Source organism: Diabrotica virgifera, chromosome 7 (genome assembly GCF_917563875.1).
Source record: "Diabrotica virgifera virgifera chromosome 7, PGI_DIABVI_V3a".
Taxonomy (NCBI): Eukaryota; Metazoa; Arthropoda; class Insecta; order Coleoptera; family Chrysomelidae; genus Diabrotica; species Diabrotica virgifera.
The window spans coordinates 104,684,658-104,709,596 of NC_065449.1; the positions used below are offsets into that span (position 1 = coordinate 104,684,658).

Below are 24,939 nucleotides of genomic sequence, written 5' to 3' on the forward strand. Positions count from 1 at the left end.
TGAATGTATATTTTTTTCGGCGAGTACACAAATCTAAATACGTATTCAAGCTTAAATAACGGGAAAACGATACATTTCATAATATAACCTTATTAAACATTTGTCAAAGTACTTAGAAATATCTATAAAATGAGCCCTCGAACAAGTTGATAGCATTAAAATTTATGAACCAAATATTTTTCAAAATCTATCTTTTAAAAATTTTTCCAAAAAGTTATTGTTTTTTTTAATAACTCCGTTAATTTTTACGATCAGGTTTGCCTAAAAACCATTTGAAAGTTAATTTTAATGGCTATTAAACCACGTTGAATTTAATCTTTTAAACCCCTTACTTTTTTAAAAATAAAAGGTTGAATGGTCCCGGTTACATGGTTTTGCAGCAAAATTTAAGCTTTAAACGTTTCTATCTCGGTTATTTTTTACCCTACAGAAATAGTAAAAAGGTAAATATTTGATACAGAAAAAACTAATATTTGGGTATACATATATCACTTTTTACTTATATTGAGTATTTTTGGAGTTATTATCAAAAGAAAATAAAAATTACGATAATTTTGAAAATTCTGATTTTTTTAAATTATATCTTTTTTTCAAAAATATGAATTCTAAACCGGTCAAAATTGTTGAAATCATTATTATTTTACAGGTATATTTTATAAAATGCATCGTTTTCCCGTTATTTAAGCTTGAATACTGAGATTTGCGTACTCGTCGAAAAAATATACATTCAATTACCCATAACTCACTTTGAATTAACATTAGTTTAGTTCTTTAAGTGAGGAGTGTATTCAGATTTTTATTATCTTTAATTTTGGTAATAATAACAAAAGCTTATAGTTTTTGAGGTATACGTGAAAAACAGCTTTAAAACATGCATTTTTTACGAAAAAATAAAATCTTTGATCTTTAATAACTCAAAAAGTATTGATTTATATTAATAACTTTATATAACAAATTTTGCTTAGAATTTGTCTCTCTATCGATTTATGGTATTATTTAAAAAATAATAGTTTTCACCCCTGAGAAGGGGTGGCATCCACCACCACGGTAAAAGCGCAAGTTGACATCATGCCACCTTTTTTACTTGAGCTATCCTTTAACTATCCAATTTTCATGAAAATCGATGGAGGTTAAACGAAATCGGAGGTGAAAACCTTCAGTGACTGCACTAAGTGGATTGAAAGATTTTTCCCCTAATTTTGACATTGCTTTGCACATTTATTTGTGCATCCCAGTTGCCAACGTGTCCGCTAAAAGGTCATTTTCGAAAATGTCAAGAATTAAAAATAATTTCCCATCAAGTATGACGCAAGAACGCGTTAACAATTTGTCGATATTGTTAAGAAAAAAATTTTTTTTTGAAAAGTCTTTTTTTGAAAAGAGTTCTCTGATGTGATCGAACTGGAGTGACGATTTTTTTCTGTCATATAGGTATAAAAACATCGTAGTTTAATTAAATCCATTTTTAGTGTATTCTTATTTAAATATTGCTTTTTCGCAAAATGTGGTAGGTACTTGTTTGAAGGGCGGCTACTAGAGAATTGCCTAGGGCGTCAATTGACCTAAACGCGGTCCTCAACATCGGCAAAACCTCTTATTTGCATACTCCTTATCCGCTACTACCACTGGATAGATTGTGTAGTTAAAACTAATAATTTTGTTTACTTCAGTTTTATATCCTTTTCATTTTCTTTTTATTTCGTCCATTAAATACGAAGGGGATTCAATACGTTTTCGTGGCCGATCTCATTTCCAATCGGTATTTGATTTTGTCTTCCGAGTTCTTTCGTTTTATAGACAAGCGGTGTTTTGTCAAATTGTAAATTATTTATATATTCGTTCATTTCTTTTTTTTTGTTTTAATATGTTCAGTTAATTTTCATTTTCCATTTTGAGTAAATATTGTTTCCAGTTAATTACTCATTCTTTTGTTGTGTTCATTATGTGGACATCCGTATAGAATCCCTTCGGCTTATAGAAACAGCGGTATAGACTGTATAACCTTCGGCTTATAGAAACAGCGGTATAGACTGTATAACACCAAATTAAAGATGATAATTTATTTCTGTAAACTACACTAACTTCCCGGGAGACCCAATGACGCTACTTTACTGACCGATTCGTTTGATGGTTGAACTGATAATCATCTGAGACTTCATGTTGTCTGTCTGACGTGATTCGAATGAATGTATTTAGAGCCACATCTTGACTCGTTGAATTGACTCGAAGGAATCTTTTTACAGCCACATCTTGACTGGTTGACTTGACTCGAAAGAATGCCTCTAATGTATACTCTTTATTAGCGGAACGATGAATTGGGTCATAGCCCACACGACCAACGAGCAAAGGTTTTTATTTAGTCAGCAAAATTAGTGACCATTGCCAAAAATATTGTTTATGATTTGCAATAATTAAACTAACTAAATAGCCCGCACGTGTTTGCAATATAATAACAATTGCGTTAGTGTGATATACGGGGTGATAAAAAGATTGTTTACTAATATCGAATATGAAAATTGAATGTTTGAGATTAAACACATTCCTAAAGTAATATTGAGCTTATTTTTCAAACAAGTGTAATATTCTTCTTCTTCTTATTTATAAGCAATTCTTCTTGTTGATTGGCGGATTGATACCTCTATAGAAGGTTGTCCCTCCATCTTTTGCGCGGTCAGCTGATACTTCTACCATTTGGTGATTTATCTCTTTCTATTTTGACCACACGTGTCTCCCCCATTCTACTTATGTGATTATTCCAAGTGTAATATTATTAATGAAAAAAGCTAATACCCAATGCTTAACCTAGCTAGAGACTCTTTACGGAATTAGCTAATATTTGTTGATGAAATGGAGAATGATAAATGGAAATGGGAAATAATGAAACAAAAGATTGGAATGAATTAAAAAGTTTCAAAGACAAAAGCTAAAGATCAGCACAAAGCAAAAAGAAAGTTATGATGTATTAAAATTATCCTTTTAAGAACAGAACAAGGAAAAAGACACGCACCTGAAGCAAACTGGGATTATTAAATGTAAGAATCATCATCATCATTTGGCTCTACAACTCTATGTGAGTCTTGGCCGCGTTTACTATTTGCCTCCATTGTTGTCGGTCCTGAGCAGCTACTTCCCATTGCTGTACTCCCATTTTGCGTAGATTGCTGGCTACTGCGTCCTTCCATCTCTTTCTTGGGCGACCAACTGACCTTTTTCCATCGGGCCTTTCCCAGAATGTGGCGTTCAGAAGTCTTTCGTCACTTGATCTTAGCACGTGACCCGCCCATCGTATTCTGTTTGCTTTAATGTAGCGTACTATGTTTTCATCTCCATATATTGTCTGGAGTTTATCATTGTGTCTTCTTCTCCATTCTCCTGTTGTCTCTTCTCTGCAAGGCCCATATATAGTCCGCAGTATCTTTCTTTCAAGTACATACCAGTAATTTTGTCGTTTCCTGCTGATTCAGAGTCCATGTTTCGCTTCCATACGTTATTCCATATCGAATTATTGTCTTATATACTCTTATTTTTGCTGGTCTTGAGAGTATTTTTGATTTAATTAGGGTCCTTAATGAGTAATATGCCCTGTTTCCTGCAATGATCCTGGCTGCCACGTCATTTTCATATTTATTTTCAGATGTTATGATCGCTCCCAGGTACTTAAATTCTTTGACAACGTCAAAATTGTATTCATTAATTGTTACGTTTTGTCTAACCCTTGATCTTGGGTTCTTGGCCCCGTTCTGGAATAGGGTGAAAAGTTCTTTTGCATCTCTGGTGGATTGTGCAATTGTGTCAACGTCATCCGCAAAGGCCAATAGTATTTTTGATCCTTGGGCGGCAAATTCGTTTGTCAGTTGTGGCGGAGCCTGCATGTTCCAGTGCGAAGTTAAACAGCAGGAGGGCGAGAGGATCTCCTTGTCTAAGCCCGGTGTCAATGAGAAATTCCTGATTCGTGCGGAAGCGTTCTCCGTGCTCACCTTCGCCAATCATACCAGCTTTCCAGGTACTCCCATTTCTACCATAGTCTCCCACAATGCTTCTCTGCTAACAGAATCGTAAGCTTGTTTGAAGTCCACGAAGATTTAGTGTACATCGCGGTTGAATTCCCAGTTTTTTTCCAACACCTGGCGTAAGACGAAGATCTGGTCTATGGTCGACCTTCCCGGTGTGAATCCGCTTTGGTAGTCGCCTATTATTTCCTTTGCGTATGGAGTTAGTCTTCTAAACAGTATTATGGATATAATCTTGTATGTTGTATTAATTATTAACGATATTCTTCTATAGTTCCGACATATTTGTTTGTCTCCCTTTTTGTGAATAGGTATTATATGGCTTTCATGCCAGTGTTTCGGTATTTCTTCTCTTTACCAGACTTCTCTTATGAGATGATATATCTCAAGATACAGTTTTTCTCCCCCTTTTTATAATAGTTCCGCCTGTATGCCGTTTGGGCCTGGGGCTTTATGGTTTTTTAGGGACGAAATTGCGGACTTTACTTCAGCTAGTGTGGGCCCTGGTATTTCAGGTTCGGCTAACTGGTACTGTCTTTGTTGCCCTGTCGTTGTGGGATGTAAGAATGTTGAGAAAAAATAGTATTTTAAAGTAGACCGCACATAGTTGCCAAAGTAGAAGAAAATCTCATGGGTATACAGATCAAAAGTTGCAAGTCCTTCGAATTCTTGTATAGGAAAGGAAGATAGTAATGTAGAAATCAGGAACAAACCCTTGTGTTAACTTTTAAATGCGCTTTGTATATTCTAATTGTTGCCTCTTTTTCTTCACATGAATCTGTATCGATTCTTATTCACGTGCCGTATCAGAGTTATCAGACGTTGGCGATCACCATTGCAAAGGCTTCTCGATCTTCTGCAACATGGAATGCTTGTCCTGAATTATCTGATATCTGAGTCTATTCACAAATGTTTTTTAAACAAGAAACTTGTTTTTTACCTAGACTTCTATGGCTCTCTATTTTGCTTTTAAGGGTCATTTGTAGTATGCTATATCGATTTTCCCCCATTGTACGTCCCAGATAAGACATTTTTCGATGTCTAATAGTATGTTTAGCATTTCTCTATCTTTGTTGACCCTCCTTAGTACTTCTTCATTAGTTTTTCTTGCCGTCCAATCGTCCACAAGGTATCTTCAGCATCCGTCTATGAATCTACATTTCCAATCGTTCAACTCTGTTCGCGGTCTATACTTTTAGTGTCCACACTTCTGCACCATACAAAAGTACAGACCAAACATAGCACTTAACCATTCTTCGTCTTAGTAGACCAGGGTAATAAGCTAGAAATAGACCATGTTCGGGACACTCAAAGATCCAGGTAGCTGACTACTTTTTTAGTTATTGTATACCTATAGGATGAAAACCTACTTGTTTCCTGCCTAGAGTTCGCGTCCCTTTTTTAATTATTAACAATTTAGTGCAAAAATCGCGATTTTTCGATTTTTTGCACTCAATTCAAAAGCTAAATAGTTGACTTAAATTACAAAATTTAATTTTTTAGAACATTAAAAAACCTTCAAAATGCCGATTTTTGAAAGTTAAAAAGTTAATTTCTTGCTACGCAAACTGCAAAATAAGTGAAAATCGTTATTGGTTAATAACCTTTACTAAAACTACCTTAGAACTTTAGTGTTTCACCCAAAGTTGGGTATTGGGGTACTTAACACACCCTCAAAATTTGAGACCGATCCATTAATTAGTTTAAGAATTATACTAATTGTTTATCTCAGAGACCTTTATTTTGCAATAATATAAGACAGAAAATAATGAATATAGGGTAATTCTGAGTATGCCAAATGAAAGTAGAAAACTGATACTATCAAAATGTACTAAAAAACGATAAAAAGGATTATCTAATATAGTCAAAAATCCTAATGCCAAATTTGTGAAATTTTGTAGTTTAAAAACAGTTAGAATAACTTTAAAAATATTGTCTGTAGAAAAAGTCATTTTACATATTAGAAAAGCTGGTATTTTACACGAATTTTAAAAAATGCAGTTTAATTGGTGACCAGTCGTGGTAAGTGAAGGGGGAGCTGGGAGCCGGCACGAGTTCAAGAATGCACGAGTTCAAAAACTAAAAAAAGCAACTTAAAACTACTATCATTTTTAATATCTCGGGATCTACTGAATATATTTTGATCGTTCTTTTTTTAATTCGTATGTAATTTTTCTGTACAATACAAATATGCATAATTTTTCTATACGCTGTGAGCTCGTACGTAGAGGGGATATTTACAAATTCGCGAACGCCAGTAGTGATAAGTTTGTAAACGTTTACCGGAAATTTGACATAAATGTCAAAGTGATTAATTTAAAATTAAAATTAAAAACATTAATTATAAACAATATTAGTTGGTCAAAGCTGTGGTATATATTTTTACTTTAAATATACATACGTTTTAAATACTGAATTTAAGTGTTTTTAATGTTCCGTAATATCTAATTATAAATAATCTATTATAATCTTAGCGCCATCTACACGATTATTGTCAAAGTATCCGAAGTAAGAAATTGATGTTTTATCAATAGAACGTCAAAATGATTAGAAAAATCTTAAAAAAATCGATTACAATTTAATTACTTTTTTGCGTTGTAACTATTAAGCGATAACAATTAAATAATAAATTTAAAAATTACCGGTAAAAGTTGAATTAGTAACCGCTAGGAGCGACACCAGCGAAGCTCAGAGCGTATACAAATTTGTTTAAACAATTTTTGAAAAAATATTTTCCCAAAAATCCATCATCCTAAATCATATTATCCCTACTAATCATAGAAAAAGTTAAGGTATACTTTAATAAATAAATTATATTCAATAAATAATTATCTAATAAAAATAATTTATTTATTAAAGTGTACTTTAACTTTTTCTGTGATCATTAATGATCACAGAAAAAAATATTTTTTCAAGAATTGTTTAAACAAATTAGACTGTTTATTAATTAATAAATTTATAAACAAATAGCATATTTGTAATGTACGTAAAAATTACATACCAATTAAAAAAGGAAAGATCAAAATCCATTGAGTTGATCCAGAGATACAGCAAATTATATTCGTTTGAAATTGCTTTTTCGGTATTTTAACTCGCTGGATTTGTAGGTTCCCCCTAGTAATCGTTTGCACTACATTTTTGAAAAATCGTAGAGGGTGCTATAAAGCTATAATGTTTGTGCAAATTTTTTAAGAAAAAATACAAATCCCCTTCTTTAAAATGGCATAAATGAGATTCCTTATTTATTATAAACAAATTAGCTGTGAATTAAAAAAAACATACGGCTAACTTTGTCCCAAATGAGCCCAGGCTAAATTTTTTTATTTGAAAATTCGTGTTAAAATACTATCTTTTCGAATACATATATAAAAAGATTGTTTCTACGGACAAAATTAAAGTTATTCTAAATGTTTATAAACTACAAAATTTTAAAAATTTGGCATTAGGCTTTTTTTATCTTTTTTTAATACATTTTGATACTATCACTCTTCTACTTTCATTTGGCATACTCAGAATTGCTCTGTCTTCATTATTTTCTGTCTTATCTTATTGCAAAATAAAGGTCTCTGGTATAAACAAATAGGATAGCTCTTAAACTAACTAATGGATCAGTCTCAAATTTTGAAGGTTTGTTAAGTACCCCAATATCCAACTTTGGGTGAAACACTAAATTCTAAGGTAGTTTTAGTAAAAGTTATCAACAAATAACGATGTTCACTTATTTTGCAGTTTGCGTAGCAACAAATTAACTTTTTAACTTTCAAAAATCGGCATTTTGAAGGGTTTTCAATGTTCTAAAAAACTGAATTTTGTAATTTTATGTCAACTATTTAATTTTTGAATAGAGTGCAAAAAATCGAAAAATCGCGATTTTTGCACTAAATTGTTAATAATTAAAAAACGGACGCGAACTCTAGGCAGGAAACAGTTAGGCTTTCTTCCTATAGGTCTACAATAGTAGACGCAAACTGAAATTTTAAACTAAAAAAGTAGTCAACTACCTGGATCTTTGAGTGTTCCGAGAAAATCCTTATTACCCTGGACTATAGCTCTAAACTGAGATGTTTATTGCAAAGAAATTACTTCATTTTTATAAAACTAGTTTTATTGCTATTCTGCGTTTGATTTCTATGTATGGATCTAGATGAATCGTTATGACAGTTCTCAAATATGTCATTCTATGAACTTTTTCAATTTAGACTTCATTTAATTGAAATTAATCTATATCGATAGGAACTTTTATTTATTACCTGCGTTATTGTATATGTTTCAGCTTCTTGATGTGGATCCTATTACAAAACGTTATATTGCTCTTAAAATTACCGCAATTTCAAAGCAAAACTGCTTTCCCTTACATTAATATGTATTCACATGTCTTTTAAAACGACTTCATGCTGTGCTTAAGCCCAAACATACATCGAGATAGGGATCGTGGAGCTAACGGTGGCTTAACCAGTTTTGACATAATAACCTCTTCAATTGTTTATATAATTGTTTAACTGTAATCTTCGACGAGGGAGATTAATTCGTGAAGTTGTTGAAGGATTGATTAATAAATAATAATAATGACTATTCATTTCTTCATCATTTTGTGATTAAGATGTTTTTTATTGTTGATTAATTATACAGTTAAATCAAGTTGAACGCTTGGAGAAAGTCATCTTTTATTGATTTTAGTTAGTGATTTGAATTATCTACTAGGTATCAGATTAATGTTAATCGCATGGCCGGAGATGTAAATGTGAACAGGTGTTGCAGCAAAAAGGATAAATATTAATATTTTTGAAGTGAATACTACATACTATCATTCGGTACGATGTTCTTTCATGGGCGCGAAATAATATTTAGCGTGACGCAAAATATCGAGACGCTGCGCAGTTTTATTTTTCTTAATATGTATGCGAGTTGGGGTGTTATGAATAGGATTGTATCCAACTTGGTGTCTATGCATTTTGACGTTGCGACCCTGACAGAAATTGTGGGGACATCTGGTGACTGTCTCAATTTGAATCAAACAAATTTTCCTATTGCGCTGACCAACTATCCCTATATAAACAATGTCATCACCAAACGACTACACCGGATAAGCAAAGAATTCGAACTTCAGATCAACACCGGAAAAACAAAAATAGTGACCGTAGATAGAACAAATAATAATCTAGCGCACATACACCAAGTGACTAAGTGACGAAGTAGTAGACCGATTTGTATATTTGGGCTCCCTGTAAGATAAAAAAATAACTAGGAATACTAAGCTCAGATTAGTATTATAATGTAATACAGTAAGCTCAGTAGCAGGCGCGGATACAGGGGAGGGTCAACGGGTCCATGGAACCCCCTATTGTATTTAGTCTACAAGTATTTTTTATTATCTATTATTTTTTTCTGTTAACTCTAAACTTTAAGCCATCAGTGCAACACTAAATTACACGACAACCGCTTCCAAAGAATTGCAAGAAGCCATAAAATCTAATAAAACACCCTTATCTGAAAAATAATCTGCAGGCGCATTTGTTTGGGTACCGGTGGAACCATAAACAACGGAAATATTTTTCTCAATTCAAAGAATAACAAAAGTGATATTTTAAAATGCAAATACATTACACATCTCATGAAAAGTCACGTTTCAAATTTGCGATACAATAAAGATATAAAAATTTGTATTTTGCTAGATAATCCAAGCGTACCTATCCATTGATGGTAGAAAGGTTAATCTTTATGGTAAAGAACGACCAGTGAGATTAATAGTCGTGAATTTTCTATCAATCCTTTTGATACCGTAGGTATCTGGGATTATATAGTGTATTTTATCCTTAGAGTAAGTGTGAGTCGTATGGCTAAATCTGGAAAATATAATATTTGAGATATGAGGTAAGTCTGGCCCCCCCTATTATGAATTTCTAGATCCGCGCCTGCTCAGTAGTTTAGATATTATAGTATCGAAATGTGGATCTATAGAACGATTCTACGCGAGTTCTCTACAGAACACAGAACCAACGTGTCAATTCTTGAAAAGCCTCATGTAAAAGACAGGCTATTAAAAAAAAATCGAGCATATTTCAATTACTTCAGCAAAACATAGGCAGAAGAACGGGGACCACCGAACTATTGGTAGTAGAAGGAAAGGTAGAAGGCTGAAGAATAAGAGAAAGATCTTTAATACAATGTGCAGACCAGATGAAGGCTCTGCTGGAAAAATCCCAACATGAAGCCGTCCATCTGGCAGAGGATCACAGCCAATGGAGAGAGCAGGCTAACAATATTTAGAGTGTTACGAGATCAACGAATGAGGAGGAGTTTAGGAGAATATTAGTTTTTTTATCGAGTACTTATAAAGTCAAACTGTAAAGTTTATTTGACAATTTATTGCCGCAACATTTATGAGTGCCTCAATGGTCCTTCTTGAACTGATCTCGCTGTATTTGTCGTTCTAATACTTTAAATATATGCAATGACCTGAGCCATCCTAAACCAGATCCTGAAAGAAGATAACAAATGGGGGAAAAGCAACTTAAAATAATCTGCTATGTAGACGATGCAATACTAATATCTCAAACTGAAGATAATTTACAACGTATGCTGAACCAATTTAATATAAGAAAATTTAACATGTTAATTTCCTCAAAAAGGCAAAATGCATGGTTATAACAGCAAATTCAATAAAATGTAAATTAGATCTGGATGGTCAAATAATACAACAAGTGATAGAGTTTAAATTTCCAAGCATCACACTCTCTAGCTACGGAAAGCTCCAAACAGAAGTTTAAGGTCAAGTGATTAAAGAAAACAGAACCGCAGGTTGCCTGAATGACTCAATATCATCATCATCATCATCATCATCATCATTTGGCTCTACAACTCTATGTGAGTCTTGGCCGCGTTTACTATTTCCCTCCATTGTTGTCGGTCCTGAGCAGCTACTTCCCATTGCTGTACTCCCATTTGGCGTAGATCGCTGGCTACTGCGTCCTTCCATCTCTCTCTTGGGCGACCAACTGACCTTTTTCCATCGGGCCTTTCCCAGAATGTGGCGTTCAGAAGTTTTTCGTCACTTGATCTTAGCACGTGACCCGCCCATCGTATTCTGTTTGCTTTAATGTAGCCGACCTTGTTTTCATCTCCATATATTGTCTGGAGTTCATCATTGTGACTTCTTCTCCATTCTCCTGTTGTCTCTTTCTGCAAGGCCCATAGATAGTCCGCAGTATCTTTCTTTCAAGTACCAGTAATTTTGTCGTTTCCTGCTGATTCACGAGTCCATACGTTATGTCATGTTTCGCTTCCATACGTTATTGTGGGACGAATTATTGTCTTAAATACTCTTATTTTTGCTGGTCTTGAGAGTATTTTTGATTTAAGTAGGGTCCTTAATGAGTAATATGCCCTGTTTCCTGCAATGATCCTGGCTGCCACGTCCTTTTCATATTTATTTTCAGATGTTATGATCGCTCCCAGGTACTTAAATTCTTCGACGACTTCAAAATTGTATTCATTAATTGTTACGTTTTGTCTAACCCTTGGTCTTGGGTTCTTCGTAACCACCATGTACTTGGTCTTGTCCTCGTTGACCTTAAGACCAACTTCCTTGGCTCCGTTCTCGAATAGGGAGAAAACTTCTTTTGCATCTCTGGTGGATTGTGCAATTGTGTCCACGTTATCCGCGAAAGCTAATAGTATTTTTGATCCTTGGGCGGCAAATCCGTTTGTCAGTTGTGGCTGAGCTTTCCTTACTGCATGTTACAGTGCGAAGTTAAACAGCAGGGGGTCGAGAGGATCTCCTTGTCTAAGCCCGGTGTCAATGAGGAATTCCTCCGACGTGGTGCTGCCAATTCTGATTCGTGCGGAAGCGTTCTCCGTGCTCACCTTTGCTAATCGTACCAGCTTTCCAGGTACTCCCATTTCTACCATAGTCTCCCACAATGCTTCTCTGCTAACAGGATCGTAAGCTTGTTTGAAGTCCACGAAGATTTGGTGTACATCGCGGTTGAATTCCCAGTTTTTTTTCAACACCTGGCGTAACCCATCTGTTCTATGGTCGACCTTCCCGGTCTGAATCCGCTTTGTTAGTCGCCTATTATTTCCTCTGCAAATGACTCAATATGGAAAAATAAATAAATAGGAAAAGAAACGAAAGGCAGAACTTATAAAACAGTCATCAGACCAATGATGACATAGGCGGTAGAAACACGACCTGACACAGAGAGGACAAAAAGACTGCTCGAAACAGTGGAGATGAAAACCGTTCGAAAAATCGACGGTAAGACACTATGGGTCCGAGGTAGAGATACAGATATACGATGGACATGCAAGGTGGAGAACATTAATAACTGGGAATGACAACATAATGGTCTACGTTCTGTGCATTCCTTTTCCAATTCCTGTTTTTTGTCTTTATAATAATGGTCTATTTTGTTGCTGTTTTTTTTTGTAATTTTTTGATTTTTAAAGGACGTCTTGAACTCATCATTTTATAGACCCCATAAAATTATTAGACCCTCTGAGATATAGCAATCTGATCACTGGCATCCTTTGGAGACCCGTAAACTGATCACCGCAGCTAGGTAAACGCTGGCAAGGCGCTGGTTTCTAATGCGAAATATTGCTTGTTACGTTTCTGGTTTACGTGGTAATCTATTAAATTCAGAGATTATTTTAAGTAAATTGCTTTAAAATTTAACTGACATATTTATATCGGGTGTCTCAGGGAGAGTGGCCCATTAGACGTATCTGCATTCTTCTATTAAGCCACATCTCAAATGCTTCAAGTTTATTAATAGTGGTGTTTGTAAGAGTCCATGCCTCCGCTCCGTACAATATTACAGAGAAAACATAACATCTCAAATACAGGTACTTCTTCCTAAAAGCTTCACCGACACTTCGGCCCTTTCCTACCCATCCCATTAAAAGTGTTTATGTATGTTTCATTTTGTTTGTATATTAGGGTTGTTATCAGTGATTTAAAGAAACAGGTTTTATATCAGGGGTGGGCAAAAGGCGGCCCGCGGGCCGGATCCGGCCCTTTTGCTTACTTTATCCGGCCCGTTGAAAAATCCCGCAAGCTTTTTTTAAGAGCATGGGCGCAATGCTTTTTAAATGCATAATTTTTTTCGAATCCTGAGAAAATTATACTGCCGAGCGCCGAAAGTCCCTGAAAACTTCTACAATGCTTATTTTAGTAAGTCGTAGGGGTGAACAAAAAAGAAAAAAAATTAGTGTGACAGTCCCCCTTTCAGACATTGTCTTCTGAATGCCACCCAGCCAGGATTGTTTCGGCTTTCCTCTCTTCCTTCTGTCCTTGACGTTCATTTTAAAATTTGTTTTGGCATCCTGTCGTCGTCCATTTTTTCTACATGACCATACTAGATCAGTTGACACCTTTGAATTTCGACTATGATGGTTGACTTGACCTAACATTTTACCATTCGATATCAGATTTGCATATTGAATCTTTGGTTGCTCAGAAATTTCCTCATCTTCAAAAAGGCTGCTCTTGAATTTCCGAATTTCATTTTTTATCTGGATCCCTGTTATGGCTTAATATAATGGACCATATTAAAAATTTCGTAATATAACTGAGAACAAATTGTTCGCATGTACACACAAGTAAGACAATTGATTATTACTATTATTTATTATTAACAGTCAAATGTATTTGTCCAAATGCTTTAAAATGATACTTATAGTATTTATGTCAAAAAACTTTCTTGGACCAGGAAAAACCTTCACCAAAAACATTAGCGTGTGCGCAGCGTACAAACTGGGTATAGGTCTCCGGCCCGGGAGACATTTTGAAAATTTCATTTTGGCCCGCGCTTAAAAGTATTTGCCCACCCCTGTTTTATATACTCCGAGAATTTGAATGAACAATTTCGAGAAAAGGGCGACACACATTCAGAAAGTATTGGCATTCAGATATATTATGCAATTTCTTGTAAAAATATGAAATTTATGGAAAATATGCCAGGTATGCAAAACATGCATTATGTTCATGTCTCTAGTTATAACAACAATATCAATGTAAATAATTTCTGGGACAGACGATTATAGTCAAACTATACAGGGTGTTTGGTAAAGAATGGGCCATAGCTTAACCTTAGATTCCTCAGGTTAAAATAGGTCGATTTAAGTTAACTTACCTTCGTACGAAAGTTGATCATAATCGAAATAGGTACTTCGAAAGTCCAAGTTAAACTTTCATTTTATGTATTTTTGAATATTTCCTCACGCGCATGCGATAACAACACGAAATTTTTTAAGTGGGGGTTTTTTGGGACGAGAAATCTAAATTACATACCAAAAATTATATATTAGCCAGATGGCGCCACATACTTCTTTCAGCGCTAATTTAATACGCTCCATTTTTTTATTCCCCACTCTACCTAATTTTAAGATCAAAATTTTCATTCCCCTATTATTGTTACTTAAAAAAGGTATTCATCTCAATAAACTCAACCGTTTTCGCGATAAACGCATTTTAAATCAACGATGCAAAATTAAATTTTTTGCATTTCATTGTATAGTTACTACTAAAAAGCATTTCACATATATCCTTGTCATACTTGACAGCAAGTGTAGGTACTGTACACACTACTAAGTTATGTTAAACAAACGTTTCTGGCTACTACCAGTGGCGTACGACGGGGGAAAGTGAACGGTTGACCCTTCCCAAATTCTACGCCACTGGTGGGATTGCCATTTTATTGCAATTTTTCGATTTAATACTTTCTACGTAATTAATGTACTCTCCATTCGTAGCGATAAAGTCGTTAGTTTTCGAGATATTTGAAGTTAAAATCGAAGGGGCCGTTTCATAACTTCAGATATCTAGAAAACTAATGGCTTTATCGTTACGAATGAAGAATACATTATTTACATACAAAGTATTGGAGAATCTGAAATTATGCTAAAATAGAAGTTCCGTAAGTGGCGTAGAATTTGGGAAGGGTCAACCATTCACTATCCTCTGTTGTACGATTCTGGTAGTAGACAGAAACGATTGTTTCATAATTTAGTAGGGTCTACAACACCTACACTTTCTGCCAAGTATGACACGTTTATGTCAAAAAGTTTTTATTTTTTTTTTAATAATTTATTCTTTATTTAAAATATTAGGAACTATTAATTTGTACCCGTTGCTTTAAAATTATTTGACATAGAATATTATCCTTATCATGCTTGGCAGAAAGTGTTACATACACCCTACTAAATTATCTTAAATAATCGTTTCTGGCTACTACCAGAGGCGTGCGAGAGGGGAAAGTGAATGGACTTCCCATATTCTACGCCACTGAACGGAACTGCTATTTTAGCATAATTTTTAGATTAGCTAAAACTCCGTATGTAAATAATGTACTCTTCATTCGTAACGATGAAGTCATTAGTTTTCGAGATATTTGAAGTTAAAAATGAAACGGCACAGTTATTTTGATTAATGTATTATGCCCCTTCTATTCGTTTTTAATTTCAAATATCTCGAAAACTAATGACTATCGTTACCAGTGAAAAATATACTATTTCTATAGAACGTATTGGAGAATCCAAAAATTGCACTAAAATAACAATTCCGCCAGTAGCGTAGAATTTGGGAAGGTTCAACCATTCACTTTCCCTCGTAGTACGCCACTGGTAGTTGCCAGACACGTGTGTTTAACGTAAATTAGTAGGGTGTACAGTACTACACTTGCTGCCAAGTATGACAAGGACATGTCAAATGGTTTTTAGTAACTACACTGAAATGCAAAAAATTGAATTTTTTGCATCGTAGATATAAAATGCGTTTATTTCAAAAAGCGGTTGAGTTTAGCGAGATAAATGTAGTATATCTTTTTTAAGTAAAATTAATAGTGGAATAAAAGTTTTGATTTCAAAATTATGTAGGGGAGGGAGAGGGAGAAAAAAAATTGAACGTATTAAACGAGCGCTGAACGACGTATTGGCGCCCTCTGGGTAATATATAATTTTTGGTGGGGAATTTAGGTTTCTCGTCCCAAAAAATCCCAACTTATCAAATTTCGTGTTGTTATCCCATTCCTCTCAGGAAATATTCAAAAATTAATAAAATAAAAGTTCAACTTTGACACTCTGTATTTCGGTTATTATCAACTTTCGTACTAAGGTAAATTAGCTTAAATCGACCTATTTTAAGCTCAGAAATCTAAGGTTAAGCTATGGCCCATTCCTTACCATACAGCCTGTGTTGGTCATATGATTAATGTTTTAATAGATATGTCTTTTATGTATTTTTTAAAATTCTATTTGTATCTAAACACAAACTTTCTTTGGTTACAGGTATGGTAATTGACTCGACAATAGTGGCAAATAATGGGCAAAGTGCAAGAGAAACAAATATACAGTGTGAGTGAAGAACTCTCGGATGCAATCTGTTGTACATTTGTGTAAATGCATTTATTTATATCTGTGATAAAGAACAAAAGAATGTCTTGACGACAGCGGAGATGAAGAATTTCGGCGACGGAGGAACCGTTCTAGAAGTAGTTTCTGAATTTTAGAAATTACTTGCACTTTAAATTTGTAAATTGTTGTGTACCATCACGAAACGGATCTGGGGAAGGACCAAAAAAGTAAATTAGAGTAACTGATCGTTCTTTAAAAATATCTTCTGTGTAAAAGGTATATTTATTTAAAACCCCAATAAAGGGCTACATTAAAAAACAGAACGTTTTCGCTCTAAAGAGAGCATCATCAGTGTTCTAAGCAAGCTCTACATGCTAAGCCACCAAAAGTACATGGGTTAAAACCCTTAAAACGCCGACCAAAAGTCTTACATTGGCGTGTTATATATTAAACCCTGGCGATGAGTGAAATTTAAACAAGATATACCTCAAAGCATCATATGACTATACTACGTGTATGTGAGTGGTTGAGTTGATTTCTCTGTCTTCACAAAGAGAAAGGTAAAAGCCAAGTTGGCTTTAAACAAGATATACCTCAAAGCATCATATGACTATACCACGTGTATGTGGGTGGTTGAGTTGATTTCTCTGTCTTCACAAAGAGAAAGGTAAAATGCTTTGATGTATATCTTGTTTAAATTTCACCCATCGCCAGGGTTTAATATATAACACGCCAATGTAAGACTTTTGGTCGGCGTTTTAAGGGTTTTAACCCGTGTATTTTTGGTGGGTTAGCCTGCAGAGCTTGCTTAGAACACTGATGATGCTCTCTTCAGAGCGAAAACGTTCTGTTTTTTAATGTAGCCCTTCATTGGGGTTTTAAATAAATATACCTTTTACACAGAAGATTTTCTTCAATTTTTGTAATTAATGGTATACAGTCAGTTACAGGAAATTTTTCCTTATGGACTTTAAAAATATGTTTTTAGTGAAAAACGGTTTTTTCCAGAAATATATAAACTACTTTGAATGTATTCCAGAGAAGAAATAAATATGTTTTGAAGTACACAGGTACTATGTTCTTTGTTATTTTAATAACCATCTTAAGCAGTATTGACCACACAGCATTCATTCTAAATTTGTTTACAATGTGTACAAGGGAATTGCAATCGTCTGTAGGAAGTATGTATATCACTGTCGAACTGATGTTCTCTCTGCGCTTCTCAAGTCTGGTGAAAAAATTCTTCTGTTATCCTTGGTGGACCCTGATTTTATTGTAGATATTGGTTATTTAATCTAATCAGTAATTGGCAACTTTTATATTTCGATGTTAGGAATACATGATTTGATTAGTGGTAAATCACTAATAATTAAAAAAAATGTCTAAATATATCAACTATTTCAAAATATAATCAATTTCAGATTCATTGGAGAACTATTTTATATATGAGGAGGTTGATCAGACCAATTTCGGATTCATTATTTACTCTTTGGTAAAATGTACTTGCCTCAAATCAATTTCTAGTCCAAATATTTCGTGCTTCTTTCATATTCTAGAAAAGATGTAAAATGTTGGTTTTTACTTATAGCTTCGAATTGCAATTTTTTTTGTAATAGGCGTGAAAATTTTATTAAGATATTTTGGAGTCTTCATCTACAATCCTGTTTTATTCAAATGATATTAACATCTGGAACAAATGGGGAAAACTTGTTAAAGCCGTAATAAAGCAGACGTCATACAAAATATCCCAGATTTGGACGTTTTGGGCGTATTAGGGGGACTCTATATCTATGTTTGTGCCTTTCGGATAGGCTTTGTCTTTCTTGATCCAGGAGATGCCTTACTTTCACAGCTATTTAAAGCACTTAATTTTATTTAACACAATTTTTGTGTTTGTACGGTGCTAAAAAATTTTTATGTAGCCGAGTATTCTAGTTACAACATATTTAGGAAACTAATCTATGCTTGCATCTCTAAAATATTGGGCAATATCGTAATCAACGTAATACGGAAACGTTAAGATTAAAGCTAGAATTTAGCAAGTGCATAAAACCTCTTTTAGCTTCCGGCTAATTCTTAGGGTAAGCCTTGACTTACCCTTAATAGATTCTGCCAGAATTCCCTATTCAAAGCTAGTTTTTTCCAGATTTCTATTGTTAATTGTAACTTCGGACCCGATTACTGCTTTATGGTTTATTTTTCCTTTAAATACCTCATACCTCTCGCTTGAAAATCAAAGCAGAGTGACAACATTTTTGGTCTTCTTCTACGCTTCCTTTTCGTATTAACTTGTTGAAGCTGGTATTACTGTGGTCGTATTCCTGATACGTGGAATACTTAGCATGGCTTTAAAGATTGTAGTCTTTAGAGCCATCAAATATTGCAATTTTGTATGAAATATGATGAAGACCGCAATCAGTGGTCAATGGACTGAAAAAGATGAATTTCACATAAAGCTTGCATATTTTCTACCATCTGTTACGTTTAATTTTATACACATATAAACGTAAATGTTATATTGTGGTGTGCATTCTCGATGAATAAAATAAAAAAAGTAATATCGAGAGTTTATATGAATTTTTTTAAAGTACTCTACTTTACTTCTTAAACAAGCAGTCCAAACTTGATCCAAAGATTTATAGCACGTAATGATATAATATGAAAAGTCTTTAATCTTAATTTTGTAGCTTAATCATAAACAATTTTATTAAATTGAAGCTATTATATGGTCATGAAACAAGCATAATTGAACATATAATTTACATATTGCTTACCAAAAAATGTTACGTTACACTCACTATTAATATATCAATCAAAGGTAATCGATCAACTTTAAGTCAGCGGTAACTACTTTGCTGGTAAAGATTTAAATAAATCGGTTTTATAAAAAATGTTGGGTGTGGTGCTTGTTCGATTTGTAATATGAAAATCCATTAAAAACATAGGCTTAAACATTTTTATTATGATTCTTTAATTGCTAATTAAACATTTACAATCAATCAAAGTAGCAGTTTATGCAAAAGGGTAAACCAATACTAGGAAAATAAAATAGTTTCAACGGATAATTGCTACTTACAAAATACTGGTTTTCAGTTTTTTCATGCTATTCTTTAGGTTCCTTCTCCTCGTCGGAGGTATAAATCAACACGACGCGACGACCCTAACTTTATTTACAACTGTTTTGAACAGTTCAGTTGTTGTAAGTCCAAACCAATCTCGCAAGTTCTTAAGCCAGGATATTGTGCTCCTGCCTTGACACTGTTTCCCTTCAGTCCTCTAATAATATTATGTCCAACGTATTCAAGCTTTCTTGTTTTCAAGGTGCTGATTATTTCTTCGTTATTTTTTCTTTCTCTGGGGAAATTCTACATTCGTTACTCTGTCAGTCCGTGATATTTTAAACTTGCGGCGGCAATATCCCTTTCAGGAGCCGCAAGAATCTGAACCATAAAGGAGAATTCATGTAAGGGATCCAGTGATTTGCCTAACTATCAAGATATTTATACCTTTCGATCTTTCTATTTGCTCATTGCTTAATGCAAGGTTAGCTTCACTATCTAAATAAATAGAAGAATTTCTACTTTCTCAGGAAACTGATCATCTACTTTAATTTTTGCTGTCTGGTTCGAAGAAAGATTCACTATGATTCTTATATATCGGCTGTCTATGTTTATGCCTGTGAAATCTCTATTAGTTTGTGGTGTTGGACTTTATCGAATACTCTTTCGAAGTCTATGACGCATGCATGTCGGTCCTGATTCATATGCAAACATCTTTGCGTCAATACATTAATACCAAACAACGCATCTCTGGTGCTCATGCCTCTTCTAAACATAACTTCGTTAGTTTGATCGCATGTAGGTACAACTTCTTGGCGCAAAACCCGTGGGCCCGTTTCTACAGAGGAATCGAAAGTCATCGGTGGTTCATTATCATGGAAAAGTTCTTTTATATGCTTTAAATCATTAGACCCTTTCGGTCTTTAATTATGTACTTGTGAAATAATCTTCTTGTGAAGGCTGAAGCTGTCATATTTCAGTTCGTCTTCTTCAAACTTTTGATCTTTTGGTTTATTTTCTTCTATTTAGTTGGATCTTGCTTATTTATTCTTCTTATGTCCATTAAGTGTAAGACTTCGTCTTTGTTTCAGTTGTATTTTGTTTATCTCTTTGCTAATAAATTTTCTTCTCCTACTATACTGTCACTATGGTATTTTTAATATTGTCTCATGCTTCGTCTATTTCGGCCGCTTGGCAGTAGCTGAATGTTCCCATTTATTTTCTACTTTCTACTGAGCTTCTTGCCGAATATCTGGATTCTTTAGTTTTCAGAGATTATATAGTTACCAAGATAGAGTCATTCGTCAAGGAAAAAAACAAAAAAAAAGGGGTGTGTGGAATATGATCAGCAAGGCTTTTGAAACAAAATGCAAATTAAAAAAAGTTATTGGTTAGGTTTGTAAGAATTTTTACCCGTTCATAAATTAGTGCTGTCAAAACTAGAACCGAGGCAGAAACATTTATGATATGTCTAAAAAGCTATAGGGGAAATTATGAATCGTGGAGTTTTTACTTCCGGTTTCAAGAAAACTAGAAAGGTCTCCGAAATATTATGTACTGTACATAAGGCGAATATCCACAAAAATTTTCTGCCAGCAGATGCTTCACATGCTTTTTTCCATCAATAAACTTTTGTAATGGTTCATATTGTCACAAAAATCTATGTTGTTCTTTCCGTGGCCATTATTATTTAACAAAAGATTATAAAAATATTAAAAAGATATCATTTTATGACGACACCATACGTGAGGATTTATCATATTATACCTATTACAAGTGCAAATCACAGAATCATTCTAGTTGTATTTCTGGTTTCACCTCTTTTATTGTTATGTTCTTTTTGAATAATTAGACAATTGTTGTGTATAAAGAATACCATATCATGGATTTGTAAGATTCTATTATTAACTAACATTATTTTTGTTGGCTTCGAGCCTAAAGTTGTAAATTATTTTATCTGTTTGTAAATAGTTCAATGTATAGAAGGATATTATGATTATGATTGTCTTAATTAAATCATTAACAGAGACTATATCATAAATGATTTGTGTTTTATTTTAACCCTATTTCCTAAAAAAATCTTCGTTATAAGTTAAAACAGCAAAATAAACTGATTTCCACAACGAAACAAATTAGAATAACGGCGGCGTACCAAAATATCACTACAAAAATAATAATAAAAAAGAATATTGAAAAGTATGATGACGACACAGAGTCGATGACATACTTCACTAACCATATTTATGAAGATGATACTGCGTCTATCATCCCACGCCTACCCAACACGCTGGATGGACGACATTAAACGAATATCCAAGGAATGGCAATAAGACGCACAGAAGTGTGGGAAGTGGCGAAACATGGGAGAGACCTATGCCCAGCAGTGGACGGAAGAGGTTACATGATGATGGTGATAGTGAGACTTATTCTCGCTTAATTATCCTACATATCGATGAGATTTTTGAACTGTTTTCTCTGTAGACCAGGAAGGATCTGTTTTTAGGTGGATGTGAGAGATGGTATTCGGATTTTTGCGGATAAAATTAGGTAATAACTTCGTTAATAATAATTGACTTATGCTCCTTCTCAAATATGCCCGGAACATTAATAAAAAAAAATCAAATATTTAAAAATTTCGTTTTTTTTTCTACTTTGCTTATAACTTTAAAACGATTCATTTTGGAACAAAGTCGTACAGGAATAAAACAAAGATAATTAAATTTTATATCAGATGCGATTGGTTAAAAATGTCTTAATTTAACACCCTTGCTGCAAAATAGCAATAAATATAAAATAAGGGGGCAAAACAAGCCTGTCCCTATTCGATGTTTTTCCATCACTTAGGTTACACTTGGAACCTTTATAATTCGCTTAGAAAATTTTTGTAATGTGCTAAAACCGTCCACCAAATTTCATTAAAATTGAATTACTATTTTTTTGCATAATAATTTTGCAATCTAAACTTTTTTTAAAAAATTAAAATTTTTTAAAGTCTTGCACAACAAAAACTAGAACATCCAAAAATTTGTCAATCTTTTTACATATAAAGAAGTATTCCACCTATCTAATGCACTTTACAGAATTGAAATCGGATTATTTAAGCAGCATCAGCAATGTTTTAAAGTTATAAACAATTTTTTGGCTTATAAACAAATTAGTCCTGTGTCCAGGAGGGGGGTGCTACGGGCTCCTTTATTTAAATGGACTTACCCAAGTTTTTTTATGTATTTTGACCCGTAGAACACGAATTTTTTGGGTAACAGTTGATACGGATGTCGATAAGATTGTTATAAACAAAGAACTTGAGGAATTACATAACATCGATTTTTCGCAAAATAAAACACTTTTTGGATTTATTGGGTAATTCTAAGCAAACAATGTTCTTACAAGTTTTTTCGTAGGATGCATAGTTTTCGAGATAAACGCAGTGAAACTTTAAAAAAATCGAAAAATTGCAATTTTTGAACGCGAATAACTTTTGATTAAAAAATAAAATAGCAATTCTGCTGACAGCATTTGAAAGTTTAAGTCAAGTTATACCGGTTTTAATTATTTGCATTGCTAAAAATTATTTTTTTTTATTATTAAACAAAGCTATTTTTTTTATAAGCCAAAAAATTGGTTTAAAACATTGCTGAGGCCCCTTAAATAATCCGATTTTAATTCTGTAAAGTGTATTAGATAGGTATAGCACCTCTTTATATTTAAAAAAATTAGAAAACTTCTAAATAGTCTACTTTTTGTTCAGAAATATTTTAAAAAATTGAACTTTTTTAAAAACATTTAGATTGCAAATTTATTATGCAAAATTTATTAGGTCGATTTTAATGAAATTTGGTAGACCATTTAAGTAAGTTATAAGAATTTTCTAAGCGAATTACTAAGGTTTTAAGTGCCACCAAAGTGGTTAAGAAATTAAGAAACACTGAATAAAACAGGCGTATTTTGCCCTCTTATTTTGTATTTATTGCTATAACTTTATCTACAAAAATCCGAATGCCACCTCTCACATCCAAAAATAAATACACGTTTTTTTACAGATTAGTCCTGGTCTACTGGTCTTATGTCTTATGTGTGTTACTGAAATAATTAAACTGATTTGTATCAGATTCCTCTGTTCTTTAAATTGATATACCTTGAAATATTTTCCCCTTCATCTTATTAACTGCTTGTTTTCCATAACCTGATTATTCGCATTTTTCTTCAATTATTAGGATAATGGAAGACCGAACAAATTGGAAAAAAGTTGTGCCACTTAGTTATGGCCGCCAAAAAACCGTCGACACAGTGAGATGGATAAGAAATAGCAGAGGCTGGAAGCTGGAACCAGAATTTCAGCGAAATGACCTCGAATGAACAGTTCAGTGAACTTCACAGAAACTGCTGGCACAAAATATGCGTGTTAAGGTGACGTTGTTTTCTTAGTCTCCATCCATTGTGCCGAATCTTCGCTTGTTGCTCTTCCTTTCTCACCCTCCTAACCTCTTGACTACCAGCAAGGCGGTTCCGGCGCTTTGAAAAACTGTTTATGTGCCGGCAACGCGGCTCCCGCGTTCTTCATATGATTCATCTTATGGGTCTAATATTTTGGTGGCATATGGAGATTAACCTCTTACCGTGGGTGACAGTCAAAAGGTTAGGAGTCGAGCATTTCCGCAGCAAATGTACCTATGGTGACCATTGTATTTTATCAGTTATCTTAATCTAAAAAGATCGGCAACCATCATGGCAATTCGCACTTTCGATACCGGTGCTCTAAAGAGATCAGCAGAACTGCAGTTAAACCAAGCTCTCAAATTTTTTATCCAGGAAATGCGTCTTTTCCCACAACTCCTTTTACCATGTATTCTTAATTGCAACAAGTTATAACTGCCCTTCATGACATGTCCCAGATAGTGCAGTTTTCTAACTTTAATTGTATTTAAAACCTCTTTCTCTTTTGCCATTCTTTTCAACACCTCGACATTCGGACTCAATCCACCCAACTTATTCTTAAGGCCCTTCTATAGGCCCATAACTCGAAGGCTTCTAATCTGTCCGAAACATTTTTCTTTAATGTTCAAGCCTCCAACCCAGGCGCGGATCTAGAAATTCATAATAGGGGGGGGGCAGACTTACCTCAAATTCAAATATCATATTTTCCAGCTTTAGCCATACGACTCACACTTACTCTAAGGATAAAATACACTATATAATCCCAGATACCTTCGGTATCAAAAGGATTGTTAGACAATTCACGACTATTAATCTCACTGGTCGTTCTTTACCATAAAGATTAACCTTTCTACCATCAATGGGTAGGTACGCATGGATTATCTAGTAAAATACAAATTTTTATATCTTTATTGTATCGCAAATTTGAAACGTGACTTTTCATGAGATAAGGTTTATACCCAGTGTAACGTATTTGCATTTTAAAATATCATTTTTGTTATTCTTTGAATTGAGAAAAATATTTCCGTTGTTTATGGTTCTACCGGTTCCCAAACAAATGCGCCTGCAGATTATTTTTCAGA

At 33.9% G+C, this 24,939-nt stretch overlaps 1 protein-coding gene across 3 annotated transcripts in view; it reads left to right on the forward strand.

Moving 5' to 3' along the window:
- Positions 1-21,465, forward strand: part of LOC114328337 (homeobox protein caupolican) — a 527,416-nt gene extending 505,951 nt beyond the window's left edge. For all 3 annotated transcript variants that reach the window (XR_003652160.2, XM_028277163.2, XM_028277164.2), the window contains one exon: positions 16,299-21,465. The gene's annotated coding sequence lies outside the window, so the exon portion shown is untranslated. The remainder of the gene's footprint in view (positions 1-16,298) is intronic.
- Positions 21,466-24,939: the final 3,474 nt, after the last annotated feature.